The following is a 23,359-nucleotide window of genomic DNA, read 5'->3' on the forward strand; positions in this document are numbered from 1 at the left end:
AGAAATCAACTATGCCTTTTCATACACACATGCATATAGAGAAGGTAAAGACAATCATGCAGTTTATAGTGCTTGAAACAAATGAGAGGAAAAAGAACTTTACAACCTTGTAGTTCATCTTCTCTATTGTTGTCATTTTCCTCCCATTCTCCTCCTTCCCATACCAAACTCAGAATGCTTGCTCATCCTCAAGCAACTATTAGAACCGTGGCTATGGGGCTAAGATGGATCATGAATGTCTTACACAAGAAATGTTAGTAGTACATGTGTTTCAAGCAAGCAAAATTAAAGATAATAATCAAGGCACAAGAGACAGAGACATTGTGATTGCAAGCTTAAGAAGGTGAGCATAATACTTTGCATAAAGAATAAGTGGCACACCAAACTTAGTGTGACACTTTCACTTGGAATCAATGCAAGTATCCAGTAAAGATTTGAAGCAAATTGTGTTGCATAGCAACACCAAACTTAAAATGCAATCCTATGTCCATTTATTTGAATTAAAACCAAGCAAATGAAACTGTTCTTTATTAAATACGATCACTAAGCCAAGAATCTATCATTAATAAAGCTCTCTTGGTGATGTATTAATAAACACAGCAAATAAGCAGACTAAAATGAAAGCATTAAAAACAAAGAATTAACTAAAGTAAACAGAATAACAAAATATCAAACCAAAAGAAAATTAACACTGCAAAGACATTATGGTTATGCAGACAAGTGGTGTTGCTGAATGATTTGCATAGAAAAATAGGTGGCACACCAAGCTTAGAATCTTGGTGTGTCACTTTCATTTTTGATTTGATGCAATCATCCAAAAAGATTGAAAAACAATTTGTTGCAAGGCAACACCAAACTTAGAATGTAACCATATGCCAATTTATTGAATTTGAAACAAAACAAAGAACGAAAGCAAAGCAGAGAAGAGAATTTGTACCTACTGTTGACATGTTGTTTACTTTCTTCCTCTTCTTCCAATTTGTTAAGAGGAATGACTTCAAGAGAGGAGAAGATTCAGCTATTGCCCCCTATCTTGGTTTCCTCTCAGCAAGCTTTTTGTTGTACATGGCTTGATTGAGCTTGCCTGCTATTGGTCTAGGGGTTGGATTGCTTGTGGTTGACCTCCTCTTGAATGTTGTCCTTGGTAGTTTGGTCACAATCCTCTTTTCGGTGCTTTTGTCAATTGCCTTCACTTCTTTGAATCCAAGTCTTGGTGGTTGTGTGATTGTTGGAGTTTTGTATTCATCCAGAGCCTTTTGTATTGGTGGTTCCATGAACTCCTCCTTTATGTACTTCTCTGCCTCACTTGAGTTTGGAATGACTTCTTCACTTTCTTGCTCCTCCACTTCCTCTTTTACACCCAACATTTGTTTCAATCGCTCTATCATGGGGGAGGTTTGTCGATCTTCCCAACATTTCTTCATCTCCTCGTCATACCTTTCAATCATGGATTCAAATGTTGAGGCGTTTTGATCCAGGGATGTTTGTGAGAGTTGTGAGTCTTCATGTTCTCTTGTCATCTCAAGTGCAGTTTCAGGTTCAACCACCTCATTCTTCATTGAAAGTTCACTTGATGCAATGGCCTCCTTATCTTGCTCTTCCACTTTCTCCTTCATATCCATCAATTGGCCTTCATTTTTCTTGCTCAGTGGTTCTAAGCTCCTCCTTATTTTCTCTATTTCTCCATTCATATTTTTGAATAAAGCTTCTTGCCTTTTCTCGAATATTTGTGCTTCTTTCGCATATTTTTCAATCTTGGACTCAAGCTCTGAAAGCTTTGAGTGGTTCATGGAAGTTTGTGTGGGTGATGAGTTTTGAAAGGGGCTTTCGGTTGAAGTATGATCAAGTGATGATATCTTTGGATGATTATCATATGGAGCACTAGAATTCCCTTCCCAGCCACCATTAGAATCATGACTTGTATCATTTTGTGGTGGAGAGAAATATCCCATATGATTTTCTTTCTCATCTTGTGGTTCTGAAGCAAATCTCCATGAATTGGAGTGCTCAGGATGTGTATTCTCTTGGTGATATTCCCAGCCACCATTAGAGATTGGTGATGATGGGTAATATCCCATAAAATTTGTTTGATCATAAGATGAGTTGAACTCCATTTGAATTTTGTAAAACACACAACCAAGGAAAATTGAAATTACTCATATCAGAGATGAGAATTTCTTAGTGAGGCAAAAACTCAAACACCTTGGTTTCACTTTGAAACAGAAAACAAAAATAAAGAAAATGCTTAATCTAGACTTCTCACCCACTTAATCATTGTTGATCTAATCAATCCCCGGCAACGGCGCCAAAAACTTGATGAGTATTTTGGTGAAAAATAAATTTCTCCCAAATCACAAATCTAACTGGCAAGTGCACCGGGTCGCATCAAGTAATAAAACTCACGGGAGTGAGGTTGATCCCACAGGGATTGATGGATCAAGCAACTTTAGTGGGTGATTAGTTTAGTCAAGCTAACATTGATGTGAATTGTGTGAAATTGTAGACAACAGAAAGTAAATGGCAATGAATTTAAAGTTGCAGAATGTAAATTGGCAAGTAACATAAAGAACAAGAAATATAAATTGCAAGAATCTTAAATGACAAGAAATATAAATTGCATTAAATGTAAAGGGGATTGGGGCTGGATTTAAACAAGGAAAAGTTAAATTTCAACAAGCATAGAAGTAAAAGATGGATTTGATTGATTCGGAACCAAAACAGATATGTAAATAAACATGAAAAGCAATAACAGAGAATGTAAAATTGGAATTAAGATCTCAGGACCCAAGAGACTAGATAATCAAGTCTAGATCTCAATGCCTTCCTAGATCCAACAAGAACAATTGCAAAGAAAATGTAAATTGCAGAGAAAGTAGATGAAGAGCAATTAACAGAAAATTTGATTCAATGAAGCAGTAAAGAAAGCAGAGAGAACTCTCAGAGGGAGAATGAAACAGAACACTTTCAATTCTCCACCCAAGACTCAAAAACAAAGAAAATTAAAGAGAGCTCTCAAATCCTCGTGCTCCCTAGTGGAGCTAGCCTCCTCACAAATATGAAAATGATGCCTTATATAGGCTTTACAAAATGAAAATGAAATTCAAAACAAATTACAATTAAAATGAAATTTCTATTCTAACTATCTCTTGTGCCTTTGAGTGGTGTCTATTGGGCCCTTGCTCTTGATGGAATTGGGTTGATAAAGGCCTTGGTTGATTGCTCTTGGAGTTTGAAGAGGAACCGAATTGAACCGGGTTGAGTTTGCAAAAGTTGGTGCAAATGTTAGAGCAAAAGTTAGGGGTCTAACTTTTGGTCTAACTTTTCATATCAGCCCACAAAATTTGCTGCTATCCACGTTGGGGCAAAAGTTAGGGGTCTAACTTTTGCTCCAACGTTGGCCTCCCTTATGCACATTTATGGCGCCAACTTTGTCCTCTTGTCATGTTGCCAATTTTATGTCCAATATAGACTATCATATATGGTTGGAAAGCTCTGAATGTCAGCTTTCTAACCCACTTGGAATCACTTCAATTGGACATCTACAACTCAAGTTATGATCATTTGAAGAGGGCATGGTCGCTGGCTTTGGTGTGCAGCGTTTGAGGTAACGTTTGCCTCAAACATTGGCGAAAACGCCAGTTCTGGAGGCTCAAAAGTATTGTCCACCCCATACTATTATACATTGTTGGAAAACCCTGAATGTCTACTTTCCAATGCCTTTGGAAGCACATCAATTGGAGCTCTACAGCTCGAGTTATACTCTGTTGAAGGTGCAGAGGTCAGTTGGCCTCACTGCAGGTTGCCACCATGTTCGTTTATGCACATTGCGGGGCAGTTTTCTCCCTCAGTTTTAGTGTCCACCATGCAGTGCCATATATGCTTGGAAAGCTCTTGATTCCTACTTTCCATTGCTTCTTGAATCACCTCATTTGGAGCTCTGTAGCTCATGTTATTCTTGTTGGAAGTATACCCCTTCAAGCTGTTGTGGTGTGTGGCGCCAACGTTAGCCACCAAGTTAGGGGGCTAACGTTGGTGCAAACTTTTGCTCCTCCCCTTGTGATTTTCATGTGCCAACGTTAGCCACCAAGTTAGGGGGCTAATGTTGGCGCAAACTTTTGGTGCCCAGGGAGGTTTTCTTCATGCCAACGTTAGCCTCAAAGTTAGGGGACTAACGTTGGCGCAAACTTTTGGTGCCCAGGGGTGATTTTCAAATTCCAACGTTAGCCTCAAAGTTAGGGGTCTAACTTTGGGGCTAACTTTTCAACCAAAAGTTTGTGCAAAAGTTTGATGCTAACTTTAGGTCCAACTTTTTGCTTCCTGGTTCAATTTCACTTATTCCATTGTCTTCTCTTTACTCCTAGCTATTCCTTCTTGCTTCAACCTTTCTCCAAGCTTTCTTCACCTATCATTAATCAACCAAACACATCAAAGCTATGCTCATAATCATGAGATATTCATTCTATCATAATATGCAACAATTATAGCATAAAACCTCATGAAATAGCATGAATTCATACATGGTTGATTAAATCAAAGGAAACATGAAAATCTACCCAATTGGCTTGCTTATGACTCAAGAAAGTGCATAAAACCTATTGAAAACAAAGGAAAAAGCATAGAAAAACATGACATGGTGACATGTCATCACAAGGACCATAATGACTGCGAATAGGCAAAGTTTAATCGGGTTTCGAATGATGAATCGATGCGAGGCACAGCTATCTTCATAGCTATTTTGATCTCCATGGCTATGGCTATGTCTGATTTGGATGCTGTAAGGAATGAACGCTTGTTTTACTTGTGAGGAATCTAGACACACAACTAGGATCTACCCAAGAAAGTTTGTTCAGAATCCAGTGTGAACCTAGCAACAAGGTCGAGTGTTTGCCATGACTGCTGATGATGCTATGCAGTCAGACGCCCTGATCCAAGGTCAGTGTTACGTCAAGAATCGATTTCTAACTGTACTGTATGATTCGGGTGCATCGCATTCCTTTATTTCTTTAACTGTTGCTCGTGAGTTGGGACTAGATTTCTCTGAGTTGAACTTTGATCTAATTGTCCATACACCTGCATCCCAAAATGCTTTGACTAGTTTAGTGTGCCTACAAGTACCATTCACTATTAGGAACAGAACTTTTATACATGATCTAATCTGTTTGCCTCTATGTGGCTTAGAAGTTATTCTAGGGTTAGATTGGTTATCTAAGTATCATGTTTTCGTTGATTGCTATGAAAGAACTGCTGTTATTCCGTCTGATAGTTTAGATATTAAACCATTTCTATCTCATACTTTATATCTGATTTCTGTAAGAGTTACATTAGACGGGAGTGATGGTGAGGGGTACGTTCTGTTAGCGGCTAGCTCGAATGATAGTGAACTAAGCTTAGAACGAATCTGAGTGGTGAAGGAATTTCCTAATGTTTTCCCAGACGACATACCTGAGTTTCCTCCTCAGCGAGAGATAGAATTTAGCATTGAACTAGTACCTGGAACCGGACCAATTTCCATAGCACCGTACCGGATGTCACCATTTGAACTTGCAGAGTTGAAGAAGCAGTTGGATGAGCTACTTGGAAAGAAATTTATTCGTGCCAGTGCATCACCTTGGGGAGCTCCGGTATTGCTAGTAAAGAAGAAGGATGGTGGAATGCGACTTTGCGTAGACTACCGGCAGTTAAATAAAGTCACTATCAAGAACAAGTATCCACTTCCACGAATAGATGATCTAATGGATCAGTTAAAAGGTGCAACTATGTTTTCGAAGATTGATTTGCGATCGGGCTATCACCAGATTCGAGTGAAAGAGTCAGATATACCAAAGACTGCATTTAGAACTCGATATGGTCACTATGAGTATACGGTTATGTCGTTTGGACTAACTAATGCTCCTGCGATTTTCGTGGATTACATGAATCTTATTTTTCGTCCGTACCTTGATCAGTTCGGAAGAGCATCTAAGGACTGTATTGCAGATACTAAGGACTCGGAAGTTATATGCTAAACTATCAAAATGCGAGTTCTGGACAGAGAAGGTGTCATTTTTGGGACACGTTATATCACAGAGAGGAATTGCAGTGGATCCTTTAAAAATTGAAGCAGTAGTGCAATGGGAACCACCTACGACCGTTACAGAAGTTCGGAGTTTTCTCGGACTAGCTGGATATTACCGGAGGTTTATTAAAGGGTTTTCTCAGATAGCCTTACCTCTGACTAGCCTTACACGAAAGGAGGTTTCGTTCGTTTGGACGGCTGAGTGTGATAGAAGTTTCAAAATGCTTAAGGAAAAGTTAACAACTGCACCTGTATTAGTACTACCCGACCCACAGAAACCTTTTGAAGTATACTGTGATGCTTCTCATAAAGGACTTGGATGTGTGCTGATGCAAGACAAAAATGTGGTGGCTTATGCTTCCCGGCAGCTGAGACCTCATGAACGAAATTATCCGACGCATGACTTGGAGTTGGCTGCAGTAGTGTTTGCTCTGAAGATCTGGGACACTATTTGTATGGCGCTCAGCTAGAAGTTTTCTCTGACCACAAAAGTTTAAAGTATATCTTTGACCAGAAGGATCTTAATATGCGACAGCAAAGGTGGATGGAGTTCCTGAAGGATTATGATTTTAAGTTAAGCTATCACCCAGGAAAAGTGAACGTGGTGGCAGACGCTTTGAGCAGGAAGAATTTGAATATCTCTTGGATGATGATAAAGGAAGAAAAGTTACTCACAGAATTTGAGGACCTTAAGTTGGCTATGACTGAGACATCAAGTGGAGTCCGTTTGGCCCAATTGCATATAACACCAGATTTTAAGATTAGGATTCAGCAAGCACAAGCACAGGATTCAGAAATGATGACGATGCTGAGACGGATGAAAGTAGAGGAACCAGAAGCTGTAAGACTAGATCGTAGCAGCCTCTGGAGATACAAGAACAGAATTTGTGTGCCTAGCTCTGGAGATTTGCGGCAAAGGATTCTTGCAGAAGCTCATCAAAGTAGATTTTTTATGCATCCTGGAGTAACAAAGATGTATCAAGATTTAAAACAAATGTTCTGGTGGCCGGGCTTGAAGAAAGAGGTAGCTGATTATGTCTCAAAATGTTTAACCTGTCAGAAGGTGAAGGTGGAACACCAGAAACCGTCAGGAACCCTGCAACCCTTAGAAATACCACAATGGAAATGGGAGCAGATCACTATGGATTTTGTCACGGGATTGCCAAGGACCTCAACTGGACACAATGCCATTTGGGTAATTGTAGAGAGGTTGACAAAATCAGCGCACTTCCTTCCGATTCGAGTTGACTATACATTAGAAAGGCTGGCACGGATATATATTCAAGAAATCGTACGATTGCACGGAATACCTTCATCAATTGTTTCAGATCGAGATCCGAGGTTTACTTCCAGATTCTGGGGAGCTTTCTAGAAAGCGTTGGGAACAGAATTGCATATGAGCACAGCTTACCATCCTCAGACAGACAGACAATCAGAGCAGACAATCCAGACATTGGAAGACATGCTAAGATCTTGTGTGATGGATAACCAAGGCAATTGGGATAGATATTTGCCATTGGTCTAGTTTGTCTACAACAACAGTTACCAACAAAGTATCGGGATGGCACCTTATGAAGCTCTCTATGGAAGAAGATGTCAGACACCATTGTGTTGGAATTATGACGGAGAAGCCAGTGTCTTAGGTCCAGACTTAGTGCAAAAAAACTACTGAGAAGATAAAAGAGATTCGCCAGAAGATCCAGATAGCACAGAGCCGTCAAAAGAGCTATGCCAATAATAGACGTAGACCCTTAGAGTTTAGTGAGGGAGACCATGTCTTTCTTAAAGTAACCCCGACTACTGGAATAGGTAGAGCTCTTAAGACTAAAAAGCTTAACCCCCGATACATAGGACCTTTCCAAATACTTAAAAGAGTCGGACTAGTAGCTTATCAAGTGGCCCTTCCTCCATATTGTCAAACCTTCATGATGTTTTTCATGTCTCGCAACTTAAGAAATATATTCCCGACGAGAGTCACATTTTACAACCAGAGACAGTACAGTTACGAAACGATTTGACATATCAAGCATCACCAGTTCAGATCGTAGAAAGAGGTGATAAGCAGCTAAGAGGCAAAATTGTTCGCTTAGTCAAAGTAGCTTAGGGACAAAGAGGAGAAGAAAAGCACACTTGGGAACTGGAAGATAAGATGAAAGCCGATTACCCGCATTTATTCTCAGGTAACTGAAATTTTGAGGGCAAAATTTTCTGTTAGGAGGGTAGAATGTAACAACCCCGATTTTCGAGTACGCGAGATCTTTTCTGAAAGTACGAATTTCTCCGGAAAATCAGTAAGGGGAAAACCTTTGATATATCATCAAGTATCTCAATCCTCATTGTCATTATGTTATCTTTAAGTTAGAACCATTCCCGAGGCAAGCTCGATAATGCAGTCGCGAAGAACTTAGTTTTTGAACCGTATCGGTTAGGAATTTTAATTCAGTTTTTCGTAAATAGTCTCAGTTTGACAAACCGGACTCGATTTATGAGAGAAGAGAGATAATAGGATGATATTATCATTATATTAGTATTAGAAGCTTCTTGAATAATATTATAAGGTTACCTGGTCAGTTTTAGTTAAAAACAGAAAACCGATTTAACCGGGTTCACAGTTTACTGGTGCAGCTTAGCACCAGCACTCTCTGATGACTTTAGCAATGCTAAGGCCTCATTATTCATGTTTTATTCTCATAATAAATATGTTACTAGTGTCATTTATGCTAGTAGCTCAGAAAATAATTTTTAGAGATGTTTTCACAAATGTTCCGATACATCTAGTTTTAGTAGTTATACACCTGAGATATTTTAATATTATTTTAATCCACCTCCAAGCCAACCAATCACAACTCACCCTACACCCCCAAAACCCCCAAGGATGGCTCATTTTCACTTTGTGGCCGAAAATAGGTAGAGAGAAAAAGAGAAAAAAGTTCTTAGTTCCAAATCTTCAAAGCTTGATTTCTGCTGAACTAAAACTCAAATCAAAATTCCAATCCGACCAAAATGATCCTCTCTTCTTTCTCTACATGATCATATGACTTATCAAGGCTGGGATCAAGGTGAGTTGGCTGTACCATCTCTCTTTTGATTCAGTTTCAAGGAAACATGCTTAAATATATGTTTTCTTGATGTGATTTAGGAGGAAAAAGTGCTTAAGGACCACCTGAAAGTTTGATTGAATTAGGAGCAGCAAGACCAGGTAGGGTGCCACGAAATTAATCTTGATTATTTGTGTTTGAGATGTGTGAATGTTGTATTATTTGGCTGTGCTAAAAATTGGTTGCATATATGATTGATTCTTGGTGAAAATTTGGTGAAATTTTGATGAAATTTGATGAAATTCAAGCTTTAAAGTTCATGTTCTTGGGCAGCTGGAAAAACGAAACCCTAAGCTTAAATTGAGGTTCAATTTGTGTTGAAATCATGTAGAAAAGATGGGGTTTTAGTGGCTTCTAATTTATTATGAATTATAGTAAAAATCGGTTGCTGAAAAGACTGAAAAATGGGTAAAAACAGAGAAAGAATCTGAAGAATTTATGAAGAACATGAAGAACACTTTGAGTGTGGTGAAGAACAATGAAGAACACCTTTTTGATTCATAAAAGGGCAAGGAAGTAATTATTTTGGTGTTTGAGGGGTTATTTGGTAATTACTGAAAGTTAGGGTGGTAAAAGTAGAAATATTAAAAGTTACGGGTGGTAAAAAGTGAATCTTAAAGGTTAAAGGTTAAAGTAAAGTTAATTTTCGAAAATATATTAATAAAATAATAAATAATAATAAAACATTAAATAATAATATTTAATTAAAAATAATATTTTAATAAAAATAATAAAATAATGTAGAAAAGGCAGTTTTCTGTAAAAGCTTTAGAAAGACAACTTTAAGCGCAGAATCTCATAATTACCTTCATAAAACACTTTGGGAGTGGTAAAAACATATTAGTGAGGCAAAGATAAATAAAAGATAAAAAGTTGAAGAAAAGATAAAAATCGAAGAAAAAGTCTGTAAAGTTTTAATGACAGAAAAACAGACAGAGACTAGTGAACGAATTAGGGCAACATAGTTAGTCCTGGAATTGCGAATAGGGTTAGGTATTATATGAAAAGTTAAACTGTTTCAGTATAGACTTAATGAACCTATACTTGGGATAGGCTAACTGTTCATACCGAAATTTACAAAAGCTTTAAATACATACGTTAAATAGAGAAAGCAGAATAAAGTGAGGAAGCGCAGAGAAAGGAACAAACAGAGCAGAATAAAGAGACAAAGCGAAGAGAGTAATATGATAAAGAGTAGAGGACCTATTGAGAGGTCATCTGTTGCATTAAGGCAACCTCAGAGATATCTATATGTTCATCTACTGCATTGTAGCAGTCAGATAGATAATGGTGCAACCACTGAGAAACGCTTTCCTGCGGTACAGATCCATATTTTATTTCTGTAAGGCAGAGGGGTTATTTCCTGCTACAGAAGTACCGTGACCACCTGTTCCATTTCTGTAGTGGCAGAGGGGTTATTTCCTGTATACAGAAGGTGTGTCGGCCTACAACCCTGCACTGGCAGATGTGTTATTTCCTGCGTGCAGTGGACCCTGTGGTGGCAGAGGGGTTATTTCCTGTACACAGGGGTATAGCCAACAGGAAAGCCATATCCGGCTAGTAATGCTAGGACTAGACATGCATCATTCTTGTCTGTTCATTATTCTCTGTTGCATTCCTACTTGTGTTTGATCAATTTCTTTATGTTTGTTTGCTTGAGTGCTATGTCTATGCTTTATTTTCTTGCACTGTTCTGTTTGTGTTCTGTTTTCTGTTTTCCCTATCTATTTTAACTACTGTTTACTACTTTACTGTATTCTAATATCTATCTGCTAATCGGAATCAAATAAATGAACGTAACTAATAACCCCGACCCTACTAAGAACTCCCCAGTTCTTACCCCTTCTCTCCCTTCCTCCCCCCTCAGATGGAGACGGGCGTGATCTTCTATGAGTTCGAGGACCCTTACGTCTACGAGGATCCGGTACATCACAGTTACTTCATTATGGGTTTGGAGCCTCGTATTAGACGATATGCGTTACCTAATCGAGCTTTTCAACATCCTCTGTCTAGCCCGCATTTTGACCCCGATGCTCCTTACGACTTTCCCTTATCCTGGTTACATCCTGACGCACCTGTACATCCTTTTCCTGATAATCCCGAGCACCCTATACCAGCTCAACCTTTGAATGAGGCGGTACCTGAGCCTATCATTCCTGAAGAGCCTGAGTTAGCTGATGACTACGTACCTGTGATACCACCAGAGTGCGATTTTCCCCCTGAGCCGATCCCCGATTTTCCACAGCCTAATGAGTCGGCACTACCGGACGGTGGGACAGCTCCTATTTACGCGAACGGACCTGTACTCGCGAATGGTTTTGTACATAGTAATAGCAGTGTTTCTGGTGGATCTGAGGGTATGGCTGTAGCTGCGGACGAAGAGAAGGAGATGGATGAGCCTCACGACGATTCTCCGAACGGCCATGTGTAGATATAGTTTAACAGCAGTGGGGGCATTCTTTTGAAGACACTCTAATCTGACATTATCTATTAGTCAGTCTCTCACTTGTGTTAGTACACCCGAGAGCTAGGAGCTATATAGTGGTTAGGCTAGCCTGGGCGCCAGTTTAGCGGCTTTTTGTATGGGCCAGGCCCTGGGAGTGTCGTGTATATATTAGCTACGTAGGATGACGGGGATGTAAACTGACTTGACCTTTTGTGAACGCTACATGTTTTGTTATAGTGTACAAGATGAATATTGTTAACTGTACCTCTATGTTTCTTTATGCTGCTTTTCTGTTACCCTCAATGTATGCTTTGTTTACTTTATCTGATCATCCGCAACGAATAAAAAAAAAAGTTACCCGTAAAATTGGCAACGTTCTAACAAGGAACAGGCTCATATATTAAGTAATAGTTAATAATTAGGGAGAACAAGTTGGTAACACTTGGCTTCTTGTATGACCATGGCATACTGGGAGTTGGGTCGTTACATAATTCAACTCAAGGGTCTCCGAATATTAATCAACTCTAAAATCAAGTTAGGATCCAACTTAGAACATTAATTAATAACAAACAATAGAAGAAGTGATAAATCTGAAATACCTCAATTATATTAAATAAAATATTCAAATCTTAACATGAAAAAGTTCATAAGCCAATTAGGCAACATAACTAATACAAGCATTAAAGTATCTGAAAATAAGAGATAAATATAAAGTAAAAGAAATATATTGAACCTGATGAAGAGTTGAATCCTAAATCCTTTAAGAGGAATCCTAATCCTAAAATCTAAGAGAGAGGAGAGAACCTCTCTCTCTAAAAACTACATCTAAATTATGAAAAGTGAATTATGAAAAGCATGATTATGAATGGATGCATTCCTCCACTTTATAGCCTCTAATCTGTGTGTTCTGGGCTGAAAGTTAAGAATTGTTATAAGATATGCGTTGCAAGTATAGTTCTTTACCAACCAGAAATCTGCTTATCAATTTAGAAGGGTGTCACAAAAATTAAAATTAAAATACTAGGAGTATGAATCCCAGGTCGTCTCCCAACGAGTTGCAGAAAGGTGTGCTATTTTATTAATCAGATGTTTTCAAAATAGTTTGAGTTGAATAAACAGGAAATTAAATTAGAGAAATTAAATAATTTAAATAAAAGCCTTGACTGGGAGTAGATTAGTTGGAAGCCCTATTCTTGTTGAAGTACTCTCAAGATTAATTGATAATTGAAGGTTGTTCTGTTTAGTTATCCCTTACTAGGTAAGGGAAAGTCAAACAAGTTGGAATGCTGTTTCTTTTCACAAGTTCCAATCCGCTCAATTTAAAAGGACTAGTGTCAGTGACTAGAGATCATTCCAACAATAAACCCAATTACAATTTTTCTTTTAAGCATCCCAACTCAAGGGTTCCTTTCAATCAACTCCCCATCAAGTTAGGGAACTACTCGCTCATTGTGAATGTAGAACTCATAACATAGGAAAGGGAATTAAAGACATGATAAATAAAACTCAAAGGAATCAATTAAAAATAAAAGTAATTCTTGTATTAATAAATTCTAAAATAATCCAATAGTAAAATTGAGTAAATTAAAGGACATCGAAGAGTAAAGCCAAGTAAAGAAAACGAACTAGAATGACGAAGTCTTGATGAGGTAATAACTCTTCTCAATATCCCAATGCAAAAAGCAATAGAAATAAAATCCTAAGAACTATGAATGTGTAGAGAGAAAACCTAGAGGAGGAGTAGAACTAGATCTAAAAACTAAAATTCTGGATACAAATGGTTATGGAGAATTGATAATTAAAAGATAAATAAAACATAAAATAAAGATAGAGATACTTATGTAATTCTTCGGTTGGAATTTCAGATAAGCGTATGAAGATGCTTTGTTCCTCCTGAACCTCTGCTTTCCTATTGCCTTCTTCCAATCATTCATACTCCTTTCCATGGCAAGCTTTATGTTGGGAATCACCGTTGTCAATGGCTACTTCCCGTCCTCTCAGTGAAAACGTTCCAAATGCGCTGTCACCGTATGGCTAATCATCTGTCGGTTCTCGATCATGTCGGAATAGGATCCATTGATCCTTTTGCGTCTGTCACATGCCCAACAATCACGAGTTTGAAGCTCGTCACAGTCATCCCTTCCCAGATCCTACTCAGAATACCACAGACAAGGTTTAGATGTTCCGGATCTCAGGAATGGCCGCCAATAATTCTAGCCTATACCACGAAGGTTCCAATCTTAGATTAGAAACCCAAGAGATACACATTCAAGCCATTGCTAGTAGAACAGAGGTGGTTGTCAAGCATATGTTCATAGGTGAGAATGATGATGAGTGTCACGGATCATCACATTCATCAAGTTGAAGACGAATGAATATCTTGGAGAAGAAATAGACTTGAGTTGAATAGAAAAACAATAGTACTTATATTAATTCATGAAGAACAACAGAGCTCCACATCTTAATCTATGGTGTGTAGAAACTCCACCGTTGAAAATACAAAAGTGATAATGGTGTAAGCATGGCCGAATTGCCAGCCTCCAAGGTCTAGGGACTAAACGTCCAAAGCTTCTCTCTAATACAATAGCAAAAGGTCCTATTTATAGAGAACTAGTAGCCTAGGGTTTACAGAAATAAGTAATTAATGCAGAAATCTTCTTCTGGGTCCACTTGGTGTGTGCTTGGGCTGAGCATTGGAGCTTCCATGTGTAGAGAATTTTTTTGGAGTTAAACGCCAGCTTTTGTGCCAGTTTGGGCGTTTAACTCCAGCTTTTGTTCCAGTTTTGGAGTTAAACGCCAGATTTCTTGAGCTGACTTGTAACGCCTGTTTGGGCCATCAAACCTTGGGCAAAGTATAGACTATTATATATTTCTGGAAAGCCCAGGATGTCTACTTTCCAACGCAATTGAGAGCGCACCAATTGGGTTTCTGTAGCTCCAGAAAATCTACTTCGAGTGTAGGGAGATCAGAATCCAACAGCATCTGCAGTCCTTTTTCAGCCTCTGAATCAGATTTTTGCTCAGGTCCCTCAATTTCAGCCAGAAAATATCTGAAATCACAGAAAAACACACAAACTCATAGTAAAGTCCAGAAGAGTGATTTTTATTTAAAAACTAATAAAAATATAATAAAAACTAATTAAATTATACTAAAAACATACTAAAAACGATGCCAAAAAGCGTATAAATTATCCGCTCATTAGTCGCGTGAGTCATGCAGCCGCATCTCTTCTCGCTGGTCATCTCCTCAATCTCTTGTGTTCCTTCTATTTTTGCAAGCTTCCTTTCGAATCTCCAATTCATTCATGCCCTATAAAGCCTGAAACACTTAACACACAGATCACGGCATCGAATGGAATAAAGGAGAATTAAAATACATAATTAAAAGTCTCTAGGAAGCAAGTTTTTAATCATGTAATAATTTTAGGAAGGAAATATAAATGCATGCTAATCATATGAATAAGTGGGTAAAGATCATGATAAAACCACACAATTAAACACATTATAAACCATAAAATAGTGGTTTATCATGGTGTCCCAGTCAAATTGAGGAAGATCTAAGCGCTTGAGTGAGGCTTCTTGGAATGCGTCCAATCCTTTTGGAGCAAAAGGAAGATCTAAGGCTTATTGAATGGCCTCTTCAGTTATGGGGACTTGCTTCTGACGGACATAGACAGACTCCATGGTTGGCATGTGAAAATTAGAGTAGAATTCAAGTATCCATGATAGATTAACCTGCCGTGGCTGTCTCCGTTGGAATTCCCAGTGTCTTTGCTCAATGCGGGGATCAACAATTTCAGCAATGCGGGTTGGCAGGATGAGAAGGTGCTTATTGTTATAGTTCCTTGCTGCTAGGATGGGGAACATCTGCTCACAATAGCGGTTAGTGAACCGCGCAGTTTCCTTTGCTGGGAAGGCTTTTTCGTTTTCGTCGACCTTAATGATCCTCTTGATTCATTTTGTTGAGGGTTTCACCGCTGTTGAAGATGGTTCTTCCACTAATGCTCTTTTTGTTCCTCTCCTTGCTGGTGGTTTGGGAGTAGGTTTCTCTTTACCTTTCTTGGTGGCCATCCTGAAAAAGGAAAGAGGTAAGTACATGTAAAGCTAAGAGTTCGAGCAAGGGAGCGAATATTAAGGGTGATAATTAATGCACGATAAAGAAGGATGTCGTTAACACATGGTCTAGACTACATGTGAAAAGTTTATCAAAGGTAATATAGCAAGTGCATGTGATGGCAATTAAATGCAAGATGTTTATTGGCATGCTGGCAAAGGCATGAGTATCATAGATCAAGCATTCAATGTCCAAGTTAGATTAGCAAGCCTTTCAAACTAATAACCTGTTTGTATTGACAATTCAATTAAATTAATCAAATATAAAAGGAGTTTTGTGAAAAACAGGCATTAGAATAGAATAATAGAAAAATTTAAAATAATGCACAATTCTATACGGGCTTTTTCACAAACACTTGGCATGCATGGTGAATATGTTATTGAAAGTAGGAAATTGAACATGCAAGCAATCCCTTATGAAAAATAATATATAATTGTCAAACAAATTCACAAGCAAAATATAGAATTAAATAATGACCCAAATAAATTTGTAACACCAATTAAAGGAATAAAAAGAAAAGAAAAGAAAGAAAAGGAAAAATGTAGATCATGAAAGTGAAAAGAAAAATAAAACATTAATAAAAGAAAAGTAAAAAGTAAAGAAAGAAAGGAAAGAACCTTGATAATGGATGTGAAAAATAAGGCAGGAGAAAATAAAAAGTGAGAATGAGTAGAGAAGGAAAAAGGGGGAAGAAGGAAGTAAGAAGGGAAAAGAAAAATTAGGATTGGGAAAAGAAAAGATAGGATATTTTGGCTGATGTGGATAATCTGTGCGCCGCATGTGACGCGGACGTGTGAGTGATGCGGTCGCGTGGTCTGTGGTGTTTTCAAGTGACGCGAACGCGTGGGTCACGCGGTCGCGTGACTTGATTTATGCGAATGGCGCGAGGGCAGCCATGCGTTCGTGCAACTCTCTGTTTAAAACTCATTTTGCCAAATTTTAAGGTGACGCGATCGCGTGAATGGGCATATTTGGAGGACGACGTGGCCGCGTGATGGGGCTGGTGCTTCCAGCATCATTCCAGCCCAGCTCCATCACAACTTACTGCCATACACCTCTTTTACGTCGATTTTTAGGGGCACGTGTTCACGTGGGTGACGCGGACGCGTGGGAGGCATATTTTTAAAATGACGCGACCGCGTGGGGCACATAGACGCGTGGGCATGTTTGTGCCTAAGGCACACCTCCAGCCACGCTCTCGCGTGACTTTCTGTTCAAATTGCTTTTCTTCCAACGCGGACGTGTCAGCGTCGCTTTCGCGTCGCGTGCGTTTTTTTTTTTAAGATATGCAGAATGCTAATGCAAACTATATGCAGCTATATGCAGGGATGATGAGAAGAGTCATTAACATCATAAAAATAAAATAGAGTAAAAATAAAGCTAAGACTTAAACGGAACGATCATACCATGGTGGGTTGTCTCCCACCTAGCACTTTGCTTTTACGTCCTTAAGTTGGACGCTCTTCAGACTCATTATGCTATGATGAGCAGATATTTTATACGCTTTTTGGGGATAATTTCATATAATTTTGAGTATGTTCTAGTTAATTTTTAGTCTATTTTCATTAGTTTTTAGGAAAAATTTATATTTCTGGACTTTACTATGAGTTGTGTGTTTTTCTGTAATTTCAGATATTTTTCTGGCTGAAATTGAAAGAGTTGACCAAAAATCTGAGTCAGGCTGAAAAAGGACTGCTGATGCTGTTGGATTCTGACCTCCCTGCACTCAAAGTGGATTTTCTGGAGCTACAGAACTCGAAATGGCATGCTTCTAATTGCGTTGGAAAGTAGACATCCAGGGCTTTCCAGCAATATATAATAGTCCATATTTTGCACAAGGATAGACGACGTAAACTGGCGTTCAACGCCAGTTCTCTGCCCAATTCTGGCGTCCAGCGCCAGAAAAGGATCAAAAACTGGAGTTGAACGCCCAAACTGGCACAAAAACTGGCGTTCAACTCCACAAATGGCCTCTGCACGTGAATTGCTTAAGTCTCAGCCCCAGCACACACCAAGTGGGCCCCAGCACACAGAAGTGGGCCCCAGAAGTGAATTTCTGCATCATCCATCATAGTTTATCCAATTTTTGTAAACCTAGGCCACTAGTTTAGTATTTAAACAACTTTTAGAGACTTATTTTGCATCTCATGACATTTTAGATCTAAACTTTGTATTTTCTGACGGCATGAGTCTCTAAACCCCATTGTTGGGGGTGAGGAGCTCTGCTGTGTCTCGATGAATTAATGCAAGTATTTCTGTTTTCTATTCAAACACGCTTGTTCCTATCTAAGATGTTCATTCGCGCTTAACTGTGATGAAGGTGATGATCAGTGATATTCATCACCTTCCTCAAACCATGAACGTGTGCCTGACAACCACCTCCGTTCTATATCTGATTGAATGAGTATCTCTGAGATCTCTTAATCAGAATCTCCGTGGTATAAGCTAGAACTGATGGCGGCATTCATGAGAATTCAGAAAGTCTAAACCTTGTCTGTGGTATTCCGAATAGGATTCAAGGATTGAATGACTGTGACGAGCTTCAAACTCCTGAAGGTTGGGCGTTAGTGACAGACGCAAAAGGATAGTAAATCCTATTCCAACCGGATCGAGAACCAACCGGTGATTAGCCGTGCTGTGACAGAGCGCGTGAGCGTAGTTTTCACTGGAAGGATGGAAGGTAGCTGATGCCAAGGCATCTTAGGCTAGTTTCACTAGCATTTTTCTGTTAGTTTTAGTTGTTTTATGCATTTTCTTGAGCTTAAAGTAACCAAGAATGGTTAAATGAATAACAAAGCAATGAACCATCCAAACAGTATGATTTTGATGCAAATTCCATGAGTTTTTAGTTATATTACTTGAATGCTATGAATGGAAGATTTCTCATGAAATTTTGCAAGACTTTGATGCAACTGTTTGGATGATTTCAGGGAAGAAGAGGCTAGGCAAGGAAGCAACAAAATCAATAAAGGAAGCTTGAATATCACATGTGGAGTTTAAGTTCCAGTTTAAGCTTAAACTGGAACTTAAACTACCAAACCATATAATGCTGGAAATGGCGTTTAAGTTCCAGTTTAAGCCTAAACTGGAGCTTAAACGCCAGAATCATGAAGGCTAAGAAATGCTGGAACTGGCGTTTAACCTCCAGTTTAACCTTAAACTGGAAGTTAAACGCCAGAATGAGAATTTCACCAAGGGAGCATTTCCACGTTTAAGCTCCAGTTTAACCTTAAACTGGAGCTTAAACGTGTTCGACACAATTCGCACCAGGAAGCATTTCCACGTTTAACCTCCAGTTTAACCTTAAACTGGAGGTTAAACGCCAGAAGTAAGAAAGGCACCAGGAGCATTTCCACGTTTAAGCTCCAGTTTAAGCTTAAACTGGAGCTTAAACGTGTTCGACTATTTCTCTCCTCCAGGGTTGCTTTCTCATTTCCACGTTTAAGCTTCAGTTTAACCTTAAACTGAAGCTTAAACGTGTTCGACCCAATTGCTCCTCCAGGGTTGCTTTCTTCATTTCCACGTTTAAGCTTCAGTTTAACCTTAAACTGAAGCTTAAACGTGTTCGACATTTCACACTCCTGGGTTGTTTTCTTCCATTTCCACGTTTAAGTTTCAGTTTAACCTTAAACTAAAACTTAAACTTCAACTTAAACGCCACTTTTTGAAAGGGTTTCTGGGCCAAATATATTGAAGTTCAAGTTAGCATTTGAGCACAAACATTAACTTAAACGTATTATGGTATGAAACCCAATTGAATATCATGGTTTATGGGATTGGGCCTGAAGAATTGATGAGTCTGGAGCTTCAATTTGTTGAGTCTTGTGTCATTACTTGTTTATCACTAAGTTTGCTCAATGAATGTTACAGAAGTGGATCACAGCCTCATCAGGATTATGGACCATAAACCCAAAGCAAAAGGAAATCAGGGAAAGGCCTCAAAGCCCAAGAAACACAACAGAAGCTCAATTTAGAAAGTGTATAAATAGGATAGAATTTAAGTTAGTAGGTACTTTTTTTGAGAGAGGGGGAACTTTGGATCATTTTCTTTTAGTTTTGTAATTGAATTCAGAGCTATGACTCACTAAACCCCTTTCATTGGGTTAGGGAGCTCTATTGTAATTCAATGAATCAATAATAGTTTTATCTTCTTCTTCAATCTTTTCTCTTGAATTTTGTTAGAAAGCTTCTCGATCTAATTCTATTGGGTAGTTGTCTTGGGAAAGAAACTACCCATAATTGGAATCCTTCGGAACCTTGGGAAAGGAATGGAGGATTCATGCTAGAGAAGCTTTCTCACAGTGAATTGGATTGGGGTTTGGATGGATATTGTGACATGTAATCCTACCAAATTGTGGTTCATAAAACTGTGTGGTATAATCAGTGATCGAGCATCATCTCTTCTTATGAACATTTAAACCAAGGGATTGGGAATTTGTTTGTTTTTAGAGAGAATTGGTGAGCCAAGGGATTGGGATCCAATCATATAAGATTGCCAAGCAAATTTCAATGAATGCATTGGTTGAGGAAGGGATAAAAGTTGTTTTGATTCGGAGATCTCAATATCTCCTAACACCCAATGAACTCCCCATTCCTGATTTACCACTTTCTCTTTACATTCTGCAATTAAATTCATGCAATCACCCCCATCCCTTTTAATTTCAGCAATTTAGCTTCTCGCTCTTTAATTCATGCAATTTTACATTCCGCAATTCTCATCTAAATCTTGATTCCGCTCAACTAGAACATACTTCTAATCCGAATTGCTCACTCAACCAATCCTTGTGGGATTCGACCTCACTCTATTGTGAGTTTTTACTTGACGATAACCGGTGCACTTGCCGGAAGGAATTTTGCCGATCGTGCAATTTCCTAAATCGTAGCATATCAAGTTTATGCACATCAGTAGCCATTGACAACGGTGATCCACCAACACATAGCTTTCCATAGGAGGACGTGCGTGCGTGAACAAGAAGACAGAGGAATGCAGAGATTCAGAAGACAAAGCATCTCCAAAAACTCCAACATATTCTCCATTACTGCATAACAAGTAACCTTTAATCCATGCTCTATTGTTTATTCGCAATTCAACTGATAAACATAATTGACTTCCTGACTAAGATCTACAAGATAACCATAGATTGCTTCAAACCAACAATCTCCGTGGGATTCGACCCTTACTCACGTGAGGTATTACTTGGACGACCCAGTGCACTTGCTGGTTAGTGGTACGCGTTGTGAAAAGTGTGATTCACAATTCGTGCACCATGCTACTATTGGTTGGGTCTTCTAAGAGGAAGACCTCTAGTTCCTTACGATTCTTCATCTTTTCACCCTGATAAAGCTTCAGGCGATGTCCATTGACCTTTAAGAATTTGGAGCTAGTAGGATGACGCAAGTGGAAAACTCTGTATGGCTCTGCCTTTTCTACTCTGTAGGGGCCTTCCCTTCTTGATCTCAGTTTGCCTGGCATAAGCCTCAGTCTGGAGTTGTATAAAAGAACTAACTCCTCTGGTCTGAATTCTCTCCCTTTAATGTGCTTGTCATGGACAACCTTTATTTTCTCCTTGTAACGCCTGGAGTTGTCATATGCTTCTAGGCGAAGGTTTTTTAGTTCTGCTAGTTGCAGCTTTCTTTCAACACCAGCTTTCGTAAGATTCATGTTGCACTCCCTCACAGCCCAGAAGGCCTTGTGTTCCACCTCTACTGGAAGGTGGCAAGCCTTTCCGTATACTAAGCGGAAGGGGCTCATCCCAATGGGTGTCTTATACGCTGTTCTATATGTCCAGACTGCATCTTGTAGCCTGGCACTCTAGTCTTTCCTATGAGGTTTTACTATCTTCTCCAGAATACATTTAATCTCTCTGTTAGAGACTTCTGCCTGCCCATTGGTCTGGGGTGATAAGTTGTTGCTACCTTGTGAATTATCCCATGCTTCTTGAGTAATCCTGTTAGTCTCCTGTTACAAAAGTGGGTGCCTTGATCGCTCACGATTGCTCGTGGTGATCCAAAGCGACAAATAATATGGTTTCTAACAAAGGAAACGACAGTGTTAGTGTCATCAGTATAGGTAGGAATTGCTTCCACCCATTTAGAAACATAATCTACGGCTAACAGTATATAAAAGTAACCATTAGAATTTGGAAACGGACCCATGAAGTCAATGCCCCAAACATAAAAAATTTCACAGAAAAGCATAATCTGTTGAGGCATCTCATCCCTCCTGGATATATTACCAAACCTTTGGCATGGGGAACAAGATTTACAAAATTTAGCAGTGTCTTTAAAAAGAGTAGGCCACCAGAATCCACAGTCTAGAATTTTTCTAGCTGTTCTTTAAGAGCCAAAATGTCCTCCACTATCAGATGAGTGGCAAGCCTCTAAAATGGACTGGAATTCTGATTGAGGCACACACCGTCTAATTACCTGGTCAGCACCACACCTCCATAGATATGGATCATCCCATATATAATATTTGGACTCGCTTTTTAGCTTGTCTCTTTGATGCTTAGTAAAGTTTGGAGGAAAGGTGTCGCTAACTAGATAATTAGCTACAGGTGCATACCAAGGAACTACTTCAGATACTGCTTGTAAGCCATCAAATGGGAAATTATTATTTATAGGAGTAGAATCATCCTTAATGTGCTCAAGGCGACTCAAGTGGTCTGCTACCAAATTCTGGTTACCACTCCTATCCTTAATTTCTAAATCAAATTCTTGTAGCAGCAGTATCCAACGTATTAGCCTTGGTTTGGACTCCATTTTAGCTAATAAATATTTTAGAGCTACATGGTCTGAGTACACTACTACCTTAGTACCAAGTAAATAGGCTCGGAATTTATCCAGAGCAAAAACAATAGCTAGAAGCTCTTTTTCAGTAGTAGTGTAATTAGATTGAGCAGCGTCTAAAGTCTTAGATGCATAGGCGTTTACAAAAGGATCCTACCTTCGCGCTGAGCCAGCGCCGCTCCTACTGCATGGTTGGAAGCATCACACATAATTTCGAATGGCTGGCTCCAGTCTGGTCCTCTTACAATTGAACTTGAGTCAGAGCGATCTTCAGCTTATCGAATGCCTACATACAATCCTCACTGAACTCGAACTCAATATCTTTCTGCAGCAATCTGGATAAAGGCAATGCTACCTTACTGAAGTCCTTAATAAATTTCCTATAAAAACCTGCGTGGCCAAGGAACGAATAGACTTTCCTCACGGAGGAGGGGTAAGGTAAACTAGAAATAACATCCACCTTTGCTGGATCTACAAAAATGCCAGTATTAGATACAACATGTCCTAGTACAATTCCTTATTTTACCATAAAGTGACATTTTTCAAAATTTAATACAAGGTTAGTACTAACACACCTGTCTAATACTTTAGATAACCTAACTAAGCAAAGGCTAAATGAATCACCATATATACTAAAATCATCCATAAAAATCTCCATACAGTTCTCAATGAGATCAGAGAAAAGACTCATCATGCATCTTTGGAAAGTAGCTGGTGCATTGCATAAACCAAAAGGCATTCTTTTATAAGCATATGTTCCAAAGGGACATGTAAAAGTAGTCTTTTCCTGATCTTCAGGAGCTATATGAATATGAAAATATCCTGTATGACCATCAAAAAATCAATAATGAGATTTA

Source organism: Arachis ipaensis, chromosome B10, assembly GCF_059453495.1.
Source record: "Arachis ipaensis isolate K30076 ecotype BB chromosome B10, ASM5945349v1, whole genome shotgun sequence".
NCBI lineage: Eukaryota > Viridiplantae > Streptophyta > Magnoliopsida > Fabales > Fabaceae > Arachis > Arachis ipaensis.